We start from the raw sequence: 20,021 nt of genomic DNA on the forward strand, positions 1-20,021 counted from the left end.
GATATGAAAGACATTAAGAAGCTGTCATTGTGCCAGGTGATAGTGAATTGTCAATAGGGAGGGAGGGAGCACAGAAGATTCTAGAATTTAATTTACAATGTCTAAGACCATAAGATTAGCTTTATAAGGAATATGAGAGTCAAGAGAGATTTATCAGTTTCATCATCTAGGATATAGGCCCAGTTTATGTGAGTCCCTTGGACTGCAAGGAGATCAAACTAGGCAATCTTAAAGGAAATCAGTCCTGAATGTTCACTGGAAGGCCTGATGCTGAAGCTGAAGCTCCAAAACTTTGGCCACTTGATGCGAAGAACTGACTCCTTAGAAGAGACCTTGATGTTGGGAAAGATTGAAGGCAGGAGAGGGGGATGACAGAGGATAAGATGGCTGGATGGCATCACTGACTGGATGGACATGAGTTTGAACAAGCTCAGGGAGTTGGTGATGGACAGGGAAGCCCGACTGCAGTCCATGGGCTTGCAAAGAGTCGGACATGACTGAGCAACTGAACTGAACTGACTGACTGACTATGCCTGTTGCTAAGGTTAAATGTCAGGTCATAGGCTTATCTTGTGCCTGCCCTGTTTGGGGCCATAACTTGCTCTTAAAAATGGAAGAATGCTTAGGAATCTGCAGAGAGAGATGAAGCAGTTTACGCAGGGCCACGTACTTGATCACTTACTGGCAGAGCTGGGATGAGGACAGGACCTTTGGACTCCTGGTGAAGTGTTCTTTCTAGTCTTCCATGATGGTTTGCAGAAAAGAGTAGCATTTTATAAAGAGCCCTGGATCTCCCTTGAGATTTTATCTTTGCCTTAAAAGAGTATTTTAAAGAAACCCTGGCCTATGGAATGACCGGTTTTAAACAAATACAAGGAAGTTAAATTTAGGAGATCTTCTCCAAACCCAAGATGGTTTAATTGGTAACTTAAAAAATAAAAAAAATTATTCCTCTGTAAAAACTATACCCCCAATAGTAATCAACTGGTGCTCAGGATCTAGCAGTTCTGTGGGCGCCTATAATTTGCCAATTCCAAACTACTTAAAGTTTCTCTTTTCAATCTTGCTATTCCAAAATGGTGTTTAGGGTACAGTGACCCAGATAGAATGAATATTTCCAAAATCACGGTTACTTTTTAAAAGTTGGTTTAACTGTGGCATAAATGGAATCATTCCAATTCTAAGCTTTTTTTTTTCCTTTCTTGCTACTAATTAAATTTCTGTGGTAAAACAAGAACACCAAATTCAAGAATTCTAAACCAAAAGCTTCTTGAGTTTTTTTTACCGCTTAAATAAGGCACACTCACACCATGCAAATACCAAAGAACTATTTGAGTTCGAAAATTTTTTGGATATTTTAACTTAACCAGAACTTAAACAGAAAAATTAGGGGCCAGTTCGTCCACAAGTTTGGAGATTTTGAGTCCCAACTCAGAGGACAGACAGCATTGTCTGAGTGCCTACTCTACGTGTTACTGTGTCAAATACTCTGCCTGTATTATTATATATAATCTGTCTAGCAAAGTGCTGATGGACATTTTATCTCCCTCATTGCAGATAATTAACCCCCGCAAGACTAACAGTGTCAGAGGTTAGATGTCAGTCTTAGAGGTTAGATTCCAATCTGCTCTGATGCCAGATTCCAAGCTCATTACATCCTAACTCAATTAACTTTTACTAAGTAACAGAAATTAACATATGTCCACTGATCAAGTTATCTATCATAACAGAATTTATCCTTGTTTTTCTTGACGTTGTGAAAGGCTTAAGTTTAAAAAAAAAAAAAAGTCTGTAAAAGGCTCCTAAGCCTGACATAAATCAAGAAAGGCAAGTTCCGCCTTAACGGACTGTGAACACGCTTATTGGTTAGGATCGCACGGGCTGACTCATTTCTTTTTTGCTGTGTTAGAGGGCCACACCCTGAATTCCAAAAAAAAAAACCTCTGCTGCCCGGCCACACCCGCGGCTTCCCCGCCGGAGCCTCTGGGGTTGGACCCGGTGTGCCTGCTCACAGCTGCCCCCCGGAGAGGATCCTCCCGCCGCACGTCTGCCGCCCGCCCGCCACAGCGCCGGCTGCGAAGCGCCGCGGTCCTCGCACGCCCGCCCCGCAGGCCGCGGGGAGAAGGCGGTCAGGGCCGGCGGAGGCGCGAGCACGCCTGGGAGCCGAGGCCGGGGTTCGGCGCGCCGCCGGCCGCCTTCGCCTCTCCGCCGGAGTCCGGGCGGGCAGCGCGCACCCTGAGCGCGCCGTACCCGCGCACAGACTTGGCGCCCCAGGAAGTTTCTGGAGACTTGACCTCCAGGGAGGAGAGACCGTAAGTACTGCTCATTCTGGGATGCTTGGCTTCATTAATAGGCTCTCTGGGGGCCGCGTGGTACCACTCGCAGACAGTGAGACCTGGTTAAAAGCTGGGAGAAACAGCCTTCCCTGCCTTGCAGAAAACACTCGGTACCGCAAGCTTTGCTATTCCCTCTCCTAAGGGACTCTTAGTTTTTACTGGATGCTCTTTGATGATCAAACAGGCAATTGCTATTGACACCTGAGCACTCTAACACGGTAGTTGATTTTAGAAAGTGGATTCTCAGTAGAAGTAGGTAGACTGCATCAACAGATGCTGTAAGTGTTGGGGGAACGTTTGAGAGTCAAGGGGCGAGGGGGTGGTTTCAGTTTGGGGTTATCAGGCTTTCCTAATGGAGGTTTTTGAGGGAGTGGGGTTGTATTTACAGCTTGGTTGCTCCGTTTTGGGGAAGTAGTCACTTTCTCAAACTCCAGTCCTGGTACAGAAAGGTCCTTCAGCCAACTCCTTTGCCTGATTGGGAGCAGCTGGTGAGTGAGCTCAGCGCGCAGTGTCAGAAGAAAGCACGTTCTCTGGGTATTTTGGAGTGAGCGTGTTTACTCCACAGCCGTGCTTTCTGTTTATTGTGGCCAGGTAACCGCTCTTGTGGAATTTGGGGAAGTAAAAACACTGAGAAGAAGGCATGGTACTTTCTTTCTCCCACTGCCCCACCTGTTTGTATATGCTATGTGTAGATGTTACTTAAGTTGTAACGGGAGCCAGAAGACCTAAGGTCTGTTGACTCTGTTTGAATTGATCACTTTTAAATTTATGTAGAAAGAGTGAGCCTCTTTGAAAAGTCTGCTTTTATTTAAAACTGCGTTTTATTTAAGAAGTTATCAGCACGTGCATAGCGGTTTGTATGGTGCAGCAAATATTTTCTTCTAAGAGGGGTGAGGAGGTAGAGGAGAAGCAGATTATTGCTGTTTTATTGAGGACACAGTGACAGTTGTCACCACCAGAAACTCTGTACTGGAGAGTCAGGCTGAAGATACCGCAAGAGCATAAAGGATGACAGGAAAAGGTAAATGAATTATGAAATTACACCTGCGAATTATAAAGGTATGAATAGTACCTTTACTCTTCATTTTTGAAGATACAAACTAACAGAATGAGTTAAATGCTTAAGCAGCTGACTTTTTTAAACTCGATAAAGGAAATGCTTCTGGAAAGAAATCACTTCCAAGTGGAATAATTAAAGTAGTTTGCTAGAATTTTTAATCAGTTGCGCTTTGAATTCCTAGTTCCACTCCTTTTGTGCTCATACACTCATGGTTAAATTCAGTTGCTTCGAGTTTAACTAATCAAAGGCCTCTGCGTGAAAGGTGACATCTTGGGATCCCATTTCTTTTGGAAAACAGACTGTGATGTTGACAGAAATGACCATAAGTCCACTGGGGTAGTTGGAAAAGCACGCCACCCCCCCCCCCACCAGGTGGTGAGAATGGGAGAATATTTAATTACCTCTAAGATGTCTAAAATCTAAAGGGATAATTAAATCTGAATTTTGCTTGGTGTTTCACCTGGTAGCTGTAACAGACCAGAACATTTAAGTGAGATGCTTCACACCTGTGGCCTCATTTTCATTTTTCCCAGTAATGCTGAGAGGTAAAGGTATTAATCAGCCTTGCTTTCTAGATGAAGAAACAACCTCAGCAAGATTACCTCATCTCCAAATTTTGCAGCTGGTTAATTTAGTTTACAAGGTAACATTTAAAGTTTGTCATTTTTCCCTGTGTGGCCCCAACTGCTCCTAATGTAGTGTTGATTTTTCTGTATGAAGTAATCCAGAGGAGGTTCTGGGTTCAAAGCAGATTTTCGAAGGGGTTTGAAGCTCCTCATTGCCCCAGTGCCAGAATATCAAGGTTCAAGGAATAATGCATTTACTTTGGAAGCTTGCCATTTTCAAGTATTTACTAAGCAAGCCCTCTTCTTCACAAGCCCTACTGATAGCTAGGCTGCCTCACGGTTGCTGGTTTGGGGGAACTTTCTCCTACCTTTTTTCCTGAAGCCCTGCTAGTTGAGTGTGTGTAGATTCTTCTGTTTCTCACCAAGTATGGCTCGGCCGTTCTGATTTTAACACCAAGCAACTGAGTTTATGGTCATCCAATGGCTGAATGTCTAAGTGCACTCCTACAGTATTTTATATGCTATGTGAAATGTTTTAAAGTTTCTACTCGCATTTAGGTTAGTGCTGAACCTATTTGTTAGGAATGATAGGGTTGTGAAAAGCATGCTCTGTGAATGCTAAAGATTTGTTGTTGTTGTTGAAGGTAGGGTAGGCTCAGCAAGTCTCACCAGGGGTGGCCAGTTCTGAGAGTCCGTCTGCTGGACCATCTGTTGATGATGGTTCAGTCGCTAAATCGTGTCCGACTTTCAACCTCACAGAGCCTCTCTGCCAGGCTCCTCTGTCTATAGGATTCCCCAGGCAAGCATACTGGAGTGGGTTGCCATTTCCTTCTCCAAGTGATATTCCCAACCCAGAGATTGAACCCATGTCTCTTGCATTTGAGACAGATTCTTTACCGATTGAGCCACCAGGGGATCATCTGTTGGGATGCCACATAATACAGAACAATGCCACTTTCTTAGAAGACAAAGAACTACATTGTCTGCTCCAGGATGGAATATGGCTCACATGCCGCCTCATCATTCTTGGCATCTATTTGACACTGAATACCCACCCACCTTCCCAGGCAAAACAAGGATGCCTTGGCTTCCTCCTTAAACCTCATTGAACCCCCAGCTGCTTTAAGTGAATGGAATTCTTGAGGGGGTTGAAAGGACATGCCCCTGTGCTGATAAAACCATTTGGGGGTGAGCTTGAGAAAATTGTGGAGAGGAGGAAGTGTGCCAGTCCACTTTGATTTTCACAACTGGGGAGATGGTAAATTATGGAAACTTTAGCTGCAGAGTGTATGTTGTTGTTTAGCAGAATAATAAATCACATATTTGAAAAGATGACTTGGGATCACTTTTAAAAAAAGTGGTGATCAGTATGTAGCATCACTCATCTCCAATAGACCTCATTTCTTTTTCAATCTCTTGGATCTTGTGCGTGCTTTTTGTACTCAGTCATGTCCAGCTCTTTGCAACCCCATGGACTGTAGCCCACGAGGCTTCTCTGTCCAAGGATTCTCCAGGCAAGAATACTGGAGTGGGTTGCCATTCCCTTCTCCAGGGAATCTTCTGACCTAGGGATGGAATCTGCATCTCTTGTGTCTCCTTCATTGGCAGGCAGATTCTTTAGCACCTGTGCCACCTGTTACTTAAAAAGTATACAAGGACATGGACATGCCATGCTATGGTTACGACATGTCTGCTCTGGGAAAACATTTAACAGTGTGCTGTGTATTCTTTACTCAAGATGGACAAATATGGGGTGGACAGCAGTGTCAGTAACTGGGTTTGTGTCTTGTCATACCCAAGGAGGGATTATCAGTAGGGTCACCTCAGACTTGAATAAGGTGCCCACAGTATGCCTTGATGAGGGCATTTGCTACAACTGGACAACAAAACTCACTAGTAGAGACAGAGAATTTAGAACCCAGGAGGTGATAACCCCACAGTTCTTTGAAGTCCTGTAGATAGTGGTTCAGAACAGGGATTTTGGAGCCTGATCTTGGGCAAGTTATTTGAGTGCTTTTTGCATCAGTCTCTTCATTCATAAAATGCAGGTGATACTACTTCCTTCACATGGCTGTTGAAGATGGTAAAGGATCAGATCAGATTATTCAACCCAACTGCTTAAAAACGGAGCCTGACCGTAAATTGCGTGTGCCATGTTTTAGTCTTCTTTGTTGCTACTGCTTTTTCTCCTGTGGCAATGTTGTGCCTATTTCTGGGTTTATGTTTAAGTGTGTGTCCAGAATGGAGTAATCAGGTTTTTGGAAAGGGTCTAGAAACTCTATGAACAATGGTTAAAGATGCTGAGGATGTGTACCATAGTGTAACAGCTTAGAGACAGTAATCATATACTGAGAAGTGACCAGAGGTGATCACTTCTGAATTCTGAGATACTTCATCCAGTCTAAGTGCTTTCTCTTAAGGATCTGTAGCTTGGTATAAAAGAGGTCTCCATTTAAACTAAGATTTAGTGGGATTCTTTTCTGGTTATCAGTGCAATCTTTAACCAGGCCATTAACTTAACACAGTGGCTTTCCATGTGTGTAAGTTACCCCTCAGGTGACATTTGGTCATAGTTTTGATGGACACAGCTAGGGTGGGAAGAGTGCTGCTGGTATTTAGCAGGTAGAGACCAGGGATGCTGCTGACATCCTGCAATGCATAGGACGGCCCCAAACTAACAGTTATCCTTTTCAAATGTCGATAGGGCCGACATCTGAGAAACCCTGGCTTACCTCTTCAGTATTTGTGTTTCTCTTTGTGAAATCTAAGTACTGATCTTGGCTTTAGCAACATCACAAAGTAGCTTGAAGAGTATATTTATGAAAGGGCCTTTGAGAGTTAACGTATTCTGAAATCTGCAGATGTGTACAGCATATACGTTTTATCAGCAGTGACACAGTAAAGTATCACTTGCTCCATTCTGGGGAGAGATATATTATGGTGGTTTGAGCATCTGATAAGTCTGTGCTCGAGTCTCAGCCCTTCCAGTTTAACTGGCTCTGTGATATGGGGCAGGTTTCTTTAGCATATCCCTAAAATCAGTTGAAAGTTAATGTCTTTGACTTACGAGTTTCACTGTGTGTGTGTGTATGTGTGTGTGTGTCTGTGTGTGTGTGTGAGAGAGAGAAGAGAGAGAGAGAAGGTTTGGATTGAAAGATCCCCAAGTGTGTATAACCCACCTGCTGTCTACTTTGTAAAAGCAGAATGCTTTGTAGCAATGTTCATCTTTCAAGGAGGTAGCAATGAAAGGTTCCCTGAGTTAGAAAGAGGCTCTTACTCAGGTTGGAGAGTGGAAGTTGGTGATTTTTTAAAGAGAGGTTACTTCCTAACTTTTCTCACAGTCCTCACTGTGTTGGAACTGAATTGTTTAAAACTCACATAAACACATGAGCTGAGCCCTTAGATGGAGGAGCTGTTAGTCCCCCGACAGCTGGCCTCTCTGTGGTCATCTAGAAATGTTCCTCCTGGAGCGGTGGGGAGAACTCGTGGCTGGCTCACACCACGAGAGCGACGGCAGCCGCGAGGTGAAGTGCAGCAGCCACAGCCTCAGTGGCATGTGGAAGGGAATAACTTGAGGACCAACTTACACTTAGGAGAAATTTATAACACAGACTAAACCCTGTTAGTGCTTGGAGGCTTTCGTTAAGCTAACCTTCAAGCTTGCTTGACTCTCCTGATGGTACAGAAATAGAAGGTGGTGTTCCAGACGCTGGTGGTCTCTAGCTGCCCTTGAGTTGCTTGGCAAGCAGTCTTGGTGAAAGCTCAGTGATTCTAATGGAGAATCTTGAACTGGTTATACAAAATTGCATACCTCTGTGGGATCAGAAGGCAAGAGTTTGATATTCAAGCCAAATTGAAAGTCAGGTTAATAATAAACTAAATGAGGTTAACAGAGTCATCCCACAATTTTAGATAGTACCAGTGACCACAATTCTTGAGACAGCTTAGATGATTGCTCCATTTTGTAGGTACATCTTTATATACATCATTTTGATTTCTCTGATGTAGGTGAGACCAGAAAATTCCATAAGCTGCTGAAAGTGTTGTTGAAAGTGTTGGAAGGCTGATTATGGGTTTGCAGAGGCCCCTGGGCATCAGCTTAGTGAAACTGTGCAGTAGTGGGTACCAAAATCCAACTTTTAACCTTGTGCTGAGTCAACAGATCTAAAGATAGATTTCTTTGAGTCTTGAAACTAGAATCTCACCAAAAGACCCCAGCAAATTTTAGACATAAAAGGAACAAAGAGATTTAAAATGTCAAAGTAGAGTGCAACAGGATAGCTCACCCTCCACGTCTAAGGTCTGTTAGTTTGTATTTTTGGCGTTCAATGATTTTTTAAAAAGTGTACGTCTTTCAATATAAGTTGTGAGTGGAGGGTTTTTTTTTGTTTTTTTTTTAAGCAGTCCATCCCCCTTCCCTGAAATTCCTAAAACCTTATCCCTCTGGAACCATTGGCTTCTATCCTAAGTGTGGTATGCATACCATACATGAGGGCCAGCAGGGAGATCCCTTCTGATTTCTGACCTGCATTAAAAGATGAGACCCCAAAAGAAACTGTAAAATACCTCTATAATGAATGGATCACAGAAAAGATAGGTGAAGTAAGTAAAGAGATTAAATGGCTTCCAGGGTAAAATTATAACTTAGTCAAAGGTACTGACATCTTAGTCTGAAAAAAGATCTGTTTGAAGGGGAGTTCAGTGGAGTGAAACTTGGAGAGGTCAGGTTGGCCTTTCCATCAGAGAAGATCCCCTGCCCCTCATATAGCATCACTGGATCTGCTTATGGATCTTACCCCAATGGTGGGGCCATCTGTGGGTTGACATCAATTGGTTAGGTTCCAAACCTGACTTAGACTGTAATCTTGGCCTCATCACTGAACACCCCTGAGCCTACCTGAATACTCACGTTCCACACACATGCCACACACATGTCAAGCCACACAGGAAGCCACAGAAGCCCTTCTGTGCCCATGATGCATTCTTCTGATTACACTTTGGGTTCCTCATGAATTTTGTTTTTGGGGAGACATAGGATCAGCACACATCAGCATCCAACACCTAGTCTACATGATGGTATCAAATTGACGTTTTTACTTGAATGTCACCCTGAGTGTGGTTAGCCTGAGCCATCTCCTGATCACCATGTTTATGAATTGCAACATTCAGGGGTCAGCCTTGAACTGTGGCAAGTCCACACCAAGATGATGGTACTCTGTGGAAACTAGCTGGCTTCTCCAGTGTTTGACTTTGCCCTGAGTACCCTTTTCTATATGACCAGCAACATAAGAGGGTGATGCCCATCCTAATGGTAGTATCTTTTTTGCTTTTTCGAAAATGGTGAGAAGAAAAATGAGTATAACAGTGCTTTATCATGCTGGAAATGCAGTGGTCTCTTGTTAGTGAGTCACGTAAACATGAATAAAGCTAGCTAGAGTACATTGTTTTTGTTACAATTACAATGTAAACTAATTCCTACTTTGCTAGTTAACATATCCTGTAATTCTCATTTAGATGGCACAAATTACTAAACAATTACAAAAGTCCCCAGTCAAAGCAGTTCATAGCCAGCATTTCACAGTAGCATTTTTCAGTGTGATTTAGTATGGCTAAGATTCTTGTAGATTTATAAAGCACACTTCTATTTGGTTCTCAGGATAACATGGCCAGGTATTTGGGGGCATTTGGGATCCAAAAGCTGTGGTACTTGTAAAGTCTATTCACATAAAACTATCCTTTGAATATTATTATATTCCCACAGATATACTGAAAGGATTCCCTGAAGTTAAGTACTGTTGATAGGAAATGATTGTGTGCTGTTGAGGCATGGTTGGATAATACCAATCTACCAGCCTGGGAGAGTTACCTTCTTGAATCTTTAGCATTTACTTCCAGGAGCAGAATTCTTGGGAGAAGCAGGAGGCTGATGTCATTTACGCTGATGATGTCCATGTAAAGGTCAGAGATGTGAAAGTGAATGTTTCTAATCCAGAAGTTAGTCGTGGCTGGTCTATATCAAAGGGAATGTCTTTCACAATTGCAGCAGCGCCAGGATAGATGAAGGTATGTCATGTGGCAACTGCACAGTCCCAGGAAGACTCTAGAGGAATCCTCTTGGAAAGAGAGGAAGGATCGGGCTGGGATAATAGGAAATTAGCATGGGGTAGTTCCCATTGGGTTGAAAAATAGGAAACACAGAGCAAGAATTCTGTTACTTACAATTCCAGAGCTCCTCTTCTTACTAGAGTGAAGCCTATATTTCTCAACAACCCACATTTCCTCCATACCTTCATTCTCTAGCTGTCATTGTGTTTAAAGGAAGTTTATTTTCTAAAAAGTTTGTTCACCAAGGTCTCTGAGTAAATTGTGTGTTCCTGTGGTTGGGAATAAGGTAGGCCAGAGGTGATTAGATTTTTACACTGTGAATAGAATGAACAAAAGGGCTGATAGTTCTACAGTTACTGTGCTTCTCTCTGTGCCACCTGTTCCCCACCAAAGTCCACAAAAGCACCCACAGCAGGACACCTTCCCCACCATACAGATGACCATATGCTAGACCTCTGCTGGCCAACACTGTAGCCCCTGGCCACTTGTGGATATTTACATACAATTAAATGAAACATTCTGTTCTTAGTCATGCTGACCACATCCAGGTACTCAGAAGCTACATGCCTGGTAGCTGGCATCGTGGGGTGGAGCAGATACGGAACATTTTCATCATCTCACCCCAGGAAGACGATTCAGCCGTAAGAAAGGATTGGATCCATTTTCCTATGTACTGGCTCCATCTCCAAGGAATTCCTATATAACTAAAACATTTCTAGGATCTAGCAGTTGAGTCTTTTAGGCCAAATGAAGATGTATTATCGAAAATCATAGTTTTCCTCCAGTTTCAATTTTGAATTCCAGCAGAGCATGACTGCTTTTGAGTCAAGGTGAATTATCAGCACATTATAATGTAACTGGTTCGTTAGGGACTAAGTAGGAAAACAGAAGCCATTTTGTTTACAATTGAGGGTATTTAGTGAAGTTCCTCCATAGGTAATGGTACAGCAGAAGCCCAAGAAAGAAACCTAGAGATTAGCCCCAGCCAGAAGGCACTACTATCCTCGGGCTGGAGGAACTAGTGGTGGAGGCTGTTACTGAAGCTCAGGGGCAGATAAGATCTGAAGCCCCAGAGGAGAACCCAAGATATCAGCAGATATTAGCAGATAGAAAGGTGAGAGGCGTTCTGCTTTGCTGTCTGCTCTGCTCTCCAGTCTTCTGCCACTGCCTCCTGTTGGTTGAATCCAGCAGGTTGATTCCCTGTGACCCTGCAGAGCAGAGTTGGGGACCAGAAGGGATGTATCTGTTAGCCCAGGACCGACACAACTGGGATCTGTTGATAGAGACAGCTGTTACATATAAGGTGACCTCCTAAGGTGGTCCCCGGCAGGCATGCGCAATCGTGCAGTTTTCTGTACAGCTCTTACCAGATTGCTTTCTGTGTTTCTCTCTTGAGAGGCACCGGAACTCCTTGGCGGCAGGGAGTGCATTCCAAGCATCTAGGTATTTCGGGCCCCTGGCACATAGTGGGTACATGTTTATGTTTTTAACAGATTGGTTCACAACTTACTAAAGTACATTCTCTGGAAGATGTGTTTCTCAGAAAACTTTTCTTTCTTTCTTTTTTTTTTTTAAACAATATGTTTGCAGCTGCCAGTGCCCTCTCCTAGAGGGTAGGAAGGATGAGGAACCTAGGACTCTAGTAACATGAGTAAAAAGAAGAGCCAGAGAGGGGAGGGGCTGGAGATAGGGAACCAGGGTAGGAACCTTCTGGGGAGTTCATTAGGGTCTCATAAATAAATGTCTAGATGAGCCTACTTATCACAAGGGCTAGCTTCTCAGAATCCCTGCAGTTTGTCATTTTGGCCCCAACTAGGGAAAAGCAGAGGCCTCTGAAAAGAACATCCCCGGCAACTAAAAATACTAGACACTGATTATACAGAAATGTAATTCCTGGTATTATAGAAGAGAAATCTAATCTCAGAGATTTTCTACACTGAGCCCACTACTGTCCTGACTCGTGTGATGATTTATGATAACAGTAAATTTTCTCCTAGCATAAAGTAAATATTCGATAAATATATGTTCAGTAAATGAATGGGCATATGGTTAGGAATCATAATTTAAAGCCTTTGGCTGTTTTTCATAACACGAAATCATCATGGAGAGTGCTGATCTAAACCTGTATGTTTCATTATCTACACTGTGTCATGTAGTAATATTAGTGTACTTACAACTGCTCACCGTGGTTGGGCCTTATCTCTTTCCTTCACAGCTGTTGTGTAAGGTCGATATTATTATTCCCAGTCATGAATAAACTTGCTGCTGCTTCCATGTAATGGCTAGATGTTCAAAGAAGAGTATGTACGAGTTGGTGTCTACCCTAGAGGGGTTCAAGACCTTGAATGTTGGGTCCATTTCAGTGGACCTAATTCTGTATCCAAGGGGGTCTCTTCCAGGGGCCTTAGAGGAGCAGGACTTGCTGGGAACAGGAGGGGACCCACACAAGACATCTGAGGCCAGGTTCAGAGGCCTTGTGAAGACTTGGAGCCCTCAAACAGCCTGGCACTTTGGGGTTCCTTGAGCCACTGAGGCAGACCAAAATGCAGAGGCAGGTAGAGTGCTCTCCTATAGGATGATGGTGGTGTCATGGGGGTGATTAAATAACATTATACAATTTTGTTTTTGAGCTGAGAAACTCTGATGGCAGGGAGGAACGTACATCTCCCTGGATTGTAATAACCCACATGACCCCTTCTGAAGGCCAGCGACAGTCCCCCTTCCAAGCAGGAGGGGACATATTCCATTTAGGAGAAATCTGAGGAATAGAATCACTGGGATTTGGTGACCACGTTTATGTGAGAAAGGGACGGAGTGGGCCAGGGTGATGGCAGTTCTTGACCTACGAGAGAGTGCCTCTCCCTACTGTTCTTTTTCTTCCTCTCCTCATACTCCAAAAAAGTCCTTTTTTTCATGACATGGAATTTAAGCTTACAATTAATTACACAGCTCTAATCTGACCAAGTGGGCCTTAGAAAGCATCACTATGAACAAAGCTAGTGGAGGCGATGAAATTCCAGTTGAGCTATTTCAAATCCTGAAAGATGATGCTGTGAAAGTGCTGCACTCGATATGCCAGCAAATCTGGAAAACTCAGCAGTGGCCACAGGACTGGAAAAGGTCAGTTTTCGTTCCCATCCCAAAGAAAGGCAATGCCAAAGAATGCTCAAACTACTGCACAGTTGTACTCATCTCACATGCTAGTAAAGTAATGCTCAAAATTCTCGAAGCCAGGCTTCAGCAATACGTGAACCATGAACTTCCAGATGTTCAAGCTGGTTTTAGAAAAGGCAGAGGAACCAGAGTGATCTCTGGTTGCCAATATCCACTGGATCATCAAAAAAGCAAGAGAGTTCCAGAAAAACATCTATTTCTGCTTTATTGACTATGCCAAAGCCTTTGACTGTGTGGATCACAATAAACTGGGAAATTCTGAAAGAGATGGGAATCCCAGACCATCTGACCTGTGTCTTGAGAAACATGTATGCAGGTCAGGAAGCAACATTTAGAACTGGACATGGAACAACAGACTGGTTCCAAATAGGAAAAGGAGTACGTCAAGGCTGTATATTGTCACCCTGCTTATGTAACTTCTGTGCAGAGTATGTCATGAGAAACGCTGGGCTGGAAGAAACAAAAGCTGAAATCAAGATTGCCAGGAGAAATATCAATAACCTCAGATATGCAGATGACACCACCCATATGGCAGAAAGTGAAGAAGAACTAAAGAGTCTCTTGATGAAAGTGAAAGAGGAGAGTGAAAAAGTTGGCTTAAAGCTCAATGTTCAGAAAACTAAAATCATGGCATCTGGTCCCATCCCTTCATGGGAAATAGATGGGGAAACAGTGGAAACAGTGTCAGACTTAATTTTTTTGGGCTCCAAAATCACTGCTGATGGTGATTGCAGCCATGAAATTAAAAGATGCTTACTCCTTGGAAGGACGGTTATGGCCAACCTTGATAGCATATTTAAAAGGAGAGACATTGCTTTGCCAACAAAAGTCCGTCTAGTCAAGGCTATGGTTTTTCCAGTGGTCATGTATGGATGTGAGAGTTGGACGGTAAAGAAAGCTGAGCGCCGCAGAATTGACGCTTTTGAACTGTGGTGTTGGAGAAGACTCTTGAGAGTCCCTTGGACTGCAAGGAGATCCAGTCAATCCATCCTAAAGGAGATCAATCCTGGGTGTTCATTGGAAGGACTGATGTTGAAGCTGAAACTCCAATACTTTGGCCACCTCATGCGAAGAGTTGACTCATTGGAAAAGACCCTAATGCTGGGAAGGATTGGGGGCAGGAGGAGAAGGGGACGACAGAGGATGAGATGGCTGGATGGCATCACCAACTCGATGGACATGGGGGTGGGTAGACTCTGGGAGTTGGTGATGGACAGGGAGGCCTGGTGTGCTGCGATTCATGGGGTTGCAAAGAGGCGGACACGACTGAGCGACTGAACTGAACTGAACTGAATCTAACCAGGAGATCCTCTAGGGAGAAGCATGCTTTTTTCCCCCCAAAGTAATTTTCTTCTAAGTGAGAAAACAGTTTTAATACAATCGACAAATCATAGAGCTTCTTACTTTCTGCCCTTCTATGAATGTTACTTAGAGTTTTGTTGGGAGAATAATTTGAAAAGTGAGGAATAGAAATGTTGGATTTTTCTTGTCTGCCTTGTTTGCTATATTTGTTTTTTGAACAGATCTCCTAATCTTTGGAGCCTGGAGTACTTAGCAGATTAGGGCTCAGGTTCTCCATGTGTCACAGTGTCAGGTGTGGATAACTAAAGGCATATCAGGTACTGTGGGCTGGGTGCTGGATTTGTGTTTCACCTATGCTAGCTTAACTTAATCCTCACAGCGCTATATTATAGATAGCAAAATTATATATATATATATATATTTCTTTTTTTTTTTTTCAGAAGTGAGCAACTGAGGATGAGAGAATATAGCTAAGTTTAAGGCCATGCAAATAGGGACAGAATTGCAGAATGTAAATTGCCTGATTGAATGAAAGAAAAATAAAAGTTCTGAGAAAGGGGTGGGCTTTTTCCCCTCCTTATGCCAGTTATCAGTTTACTGCTTGTCAGTCACAAGCTCACACTTTACTGCCTGATCTGCAAAAATGGATCTGGACCCCGGAAATATTTTTTCACTAGCTCACTTGCATGATGTTGTTAACCACTGATGGTAGAAGATGCCAGAAGAATACTGCTGGGAGGAAAGCCCTGTGCCTCCTGGGTCTGTTGTGCTCCTTGGCAGCCCCATGCTGCATGGGCAGTAGTTAACATCCTCAGGCTTTGAACACTATATGGTTTGATTACCTATGTTATCCATATAGTGACTTGTCACTAAGGGTGCTGAAGATTGTTTCTTTCCTTTTCTTTTTTTATTGTTTGCCTCTTAAACCTTGGATAAATACATGGATAATCAAGAGTTGGTGCCATTTATGAAATGTCATCCAGCCAGATGACATGCCATGCTTTTTGTTTAATGCCTGTGAAGATGTTTGGTCCAACCTAGAAGTATAATTGTTGTTCAGTCGCTAAGTCATGTTTGCAGCCCCGTGGACTGCAGCACGCCAGGCTCCTCTATCCTTTACTATCTCCCAGAGTTTGCTTACTTTCATGTCCACTGCGTCAGTGATGCTATCTAACCATCTCATCCTCTGAATTATAATAACGTGAAATAATTCAATTTGAGATTTATCTCTGAGGCTTTATAAATATTTGCCAAAGGATGTCACAATATAATATAGGGTTATGGTTTTATTTGTCTGTACTGGGTTTTTTATTTGGTTTGCTAGTGCATTTTTTTTTACTGTTTTCTCGTGAATTTGGAAGAATAGACCTTCCACAAAAGCTTTTTAAAGATTTTCCTTCCAGGTTGTTTTCTGCTTTCCGTAGCTTTCAACTACTACATTTCATGACAGTCTCTTGCTCCCTAACACCATGCAATGCATAATTCATCATTTTGTTTAAAATATTCGAAAGGGACAAATACTCAGCCTTGACCTTGAACCCAAGTTGATACTTGATGTCTCTGTGCTGCTTTCATTTTCTCTACTTAGCTTTTTATTTTGGTGTGTTTTTCTCCCTCAGAACTCTCCTAAAAAAAACCTTTAGCTCATTAAATATATTTTTGGAGGTTCAGTCTTTAAATTTTTAAAAAATTAGATTTTATTGAAAAACAATGTATAGAGAGATAACTGCCCATAATCTTACATTTAGGTAACCCATGTTGATGTTGAAAATAAATAAAAAACAGTGCATGTATGTGGTTAGCATACAAATGGTACCAAAAGGTACAAAAAGAGAAGGAAAAGCCTCTCCTCGAATGTAACTGTTACATTTCTTGTGATTTCTTCCAGGGGAAGAATGTTTTTGGCATATATCTGTATCTGTCTTGTCTCTGCTTTTCACATTTTTTTCATAGAAGGATTAAATTACACATTTTCTGTACTATTTTTGGTATTTTTCCTGTGTGTGTGTTTTTTTTAGAGCTCTTTCCCATCAACATACATATATCTTCCTTATTCACTTTAATATGATATGGTTAAGATTTCATTATTTCTCCACATTATGGGTGTGTAGTAATTGATTTTACCTGTCTTAATTCTAGCTAGTTTAGTAACTGCCAGGTATTTGTGGGGAGGAGTTGTGGTTTCCTGGTGGAGTTACTGTAGTTTGCCTTTTTGTAAGTAAAAATCCTGCTGATATATCAGTAGGTTACATTCCTAATAGTGAGATTGCTAAGTCAGAGAATAAGTGCATTTTTAACTTTGTTATTATTCGGTCACTTAGTTGTGTGCAGCTCTTGGGGATCCCATGGACTGCAGCACGCCAGGCTTCCCTATCCTTCACTATTTCCCAGAGTTTGCTCAGATTCATGTCCATTGAGTTGGTGATGCTGTCTACCCATCTCATCCTCTATCGCTCCTGAATCCTCCTGCCCTCAATCTTTCCCAGCATCAGGGTCTTTTCCAGTGAGTTAGCTCTTCATATCAGGTGGCCTAAGGATTGAATCTTCAGCTTCAGCATCATTCTTTTCCAATGAATATTCAGGATTGATTTCCTTTAGGATTGACTGGTTTGATCTCCTTACTGTAAGGGCTTTCCTGGTAGCTCAGCTGATAAAGAATCTGCTTGCAGTGCAGGAGACCCCGGTTTGATTCCTGGGTTGGGGAGATCTACTGGAGAAGCGATAAGTTACCCACTCCAGTATTCTTGGACTTCCCTGGTGGCTCAGCTGGTAAAGAATCTGCCTGCAATGTGGGAGACCTTGGTTCGATCCCTGGGCTGGGAGGATCCCCTGGAGAAGGGAAGAGCTACTCTCTCCAGTATTCTGGCCTGGAGAATTCCATGGACTGTGTAGTCCATGGGGTCGCAAAGAGTCGACACAACTGAGTGACTTTCACTTTCACTATCCAAGGTACTCTCAAGAGTCTTCTCCAGCACCAGAGTTCAAAAGGATCAATTCTTCAGCACTCAGCCTTTATAGTTTAACTCTTGCATGCCTACATAACTATTGGAAAAATCATAGCTTTGACTACATGGACCTTTGTTGGCAGTGATGTCTGTGCTTTTTAATACACTGTCTAGGTTTGTCATAGCTTTCCTTCCAAGGAGCAATTGTCTTTTAATTTCATGGTTGCAGTCACTGTCCACAGTGATTTTGGAGCCCAAGAAAATAAAATCCGTCATGGTTTCCGTTTATTCCCCTTCTATTTGCCATGAGGTGATGGGACAGGATGCCATGATCTTAGCTTTTTGAATGTTGAGTTTTAAGCCAGCTCTTTGACTCTCTTCTTTCACCTTCATCAAGAGGCTCTTTAGTTCCTCTTCACTTTCTGCCATTAGAGTGGTATCATCTATGTATCTGAGGTTGACATTTCTCCTGGAAGTCTTGATTCCAGCTTGTAATCCATATAGCCTAGCATTTTGCTTGAAGTACTCTGCATATAAGTTAAATAGGCAGGGTGACAATATACAGCCTTGATGTTCTCCTTTCCCAGTTTTGAACAAGTCCCTTGTTCCATGTTCAGTTCTAGTTGTTGCTTCTTGGCTTGCATGCAGGTTTCTCAGGAGACAAGTGAAGTGGCCTGGTATTTAACTTTGATAAACATAATCAAATTGTTCTCCAGAAAAGCTACAGAGATTTGTTGTCTATTACCAAGGTTGTATCCTTCTCAACCTTAGGCTCCCAGCCCCTGTAAATCACCAGGCTTTAACAGTTTTGCCAATCTGATAAGTTAAAAATGTTATCTGTGTATTCACTTGCTTATCTTTAATTACAGGTTTAATATCTTCCCATAGGTTTGTTGAGCATTTGAATTTCTTTCTGTAAATTGTCTGCTCTTGTGCTTTACGTTGTGCTATGTTCTTCCTCTTCCCCCTCCTCTTTTTCCTCTTCTTCCCTATAGGGTTCTTTATCTTTGTCAAATTGACTTATATGAGCTCATTTTAAATTAGGGAAATTAGTCCTTTTATATATGTGTTGCAAATATTTTTTCTTCTGTTGTATCCTGTCTTTCAGTGTTCATTAAAAACATTGTTGCTGTAAGGAATATAAAACTTTTTTTTTCCTTTTTAAGAACTGAAAGAAGGGTGGAAATTTAGAAAAGTTGGCCATATTTTGTGCTATGTTTAAGTCCTAGTAGTTGTGGTTTGGGAGAGTGTGTCTGCTTAACCCTGGAAACCCCATGCCATCTGACACACTGAGACCACTCAGAAGGAGTAATGGGTATTGGTGTCCTTCCGAATTTGCCTAGGTCCTCAGTAATTTATTGGGTTTCTTAAGAGCAGGTGAGCTAATGAACAGCCATATCTATAAATGCCAAATTTAGCCACTTGATGGGATCATTCCTGGTGGCCAGACACCATGGGTAATTCTCACTTCTGTACCTTAGCACCTAGCACAGTCCCTGAAGTGAAACATTGTGTGTTGAATTTATGGATGGAGACCAGGAGGAACAAGAAATTCTAGTAAGAGATGAGCAGGAATAATGAGCTTGAGTGAAGGATTGACTTTAGAATGCTCTAGTCAGCTTGATGTGTGCATGCCTGACCTGTGTATATCCCTAGTGGCCAGAGCACTTCATTTCCTGCCATCGTAACCCCTCTTCATTTAGCTTCTAGACAGCAGGGTTGGTTCTGAGATAATGATATATTATTTATCTCATGATAAATTTTATAGAATACTGAATGTGGAAATAGTGAACTGGCTCCAAGTTCACTGGAACCAACCTCTTCTTTTGTTGTGTTTACATGGTTACCTGTCCATTGGCCGGTCAGAATCATATCTATTCTCTTGTGAGTAGAGTGTTACCAAAACAGTATTTTTTAATCTACTTGTAAAATCATGAAGAGATCAAGAATGGATAGCTCACCAAATTTCTTCAAAAAACAGACTTCTCATTTGAATATTTAAAATTTAAGATTGTGGTTAACAAGAATTGAGTGTATAAAGGCTCGTTATATATATATAATATAAATTATAACTCAGCCTATATCAAAGGAAAATATTTATTTCACTAATTCTTTATTTAATTAAATATATCCAGAGAAGATTTTAAGGATTTCTTGAAAGTTTGTATAATATATATATATATTATATACACTTCATACTTTCACACATACAGAAAGCCTTTTAATGGTATCCTGTAAGGAGCAGTATTCAGTTCAGTTCAGTCACTCAGTCATGTCCGACTCTTTGTGACCCCATGAACCGCAGCACGCCAGGCCTCCCTGTCCATCTTCAACTCCCGGAGTCCACCCAAACCCATGTCCATCGAGTTGGTGATGCCATCCAGCCATCTCATCCTCTGTCGTCCCCTTCTCCTCCTGCTCCCAATCCTTCCCAGCCTCAGGGTCTTTTCAAACAAGTCAGCTCTTCGCATCAAGTGCCAGAGTATTGGAGTTTCAGCTTTAACATCAGTCCTTCCAATGAACACCCAGAACT

General features: G+C 42.3%; 1 protein-coding gene across 17 annotated transcripts in view; it reads left to right on the plus strand.

Annotated features, from left to right (window-relative positions):
• SGMS1 (sphingomyelin synthase 1) overlaps positions 1–20,021 on the plus strand; it is a 330,821-nt gene that overhangs the window by 220,508 nt on the left and 90,292 nt on the right. Inside the window, exon 6 of one of the 17 annotated variants that reach the window (XM_081557000.1) lies at positions 1,910–2,312. The exons of the other annotated variants lie outside the window; for them this stretch is intronic. The gene's annotated coding sequence lies outside the window, so the exon portion shown is untranslated. The remainder of the gene's footprint in view (positions 1–1,909; positions 2,313–20,021) is intronic. 17 annotated transcript variants of the gene reach the window in all.

The sequence above is a fragment of the Giraffa tippelskirchi genome, chromosome 2 (assembly GCF_054371585.1).
Source record: "Giraffa tippelskirchi isolate mGirTip1 chromosome 2, T2T-mGirTip1v1.2.pri, whole genome shotgun sequence".
Lineage (NCBI taxonomy): Eukaryota > Metazoa > Chordata > Mammalia > Artiodactyla > Giraffidae > Giraffa > Giraffa tippelskirchi.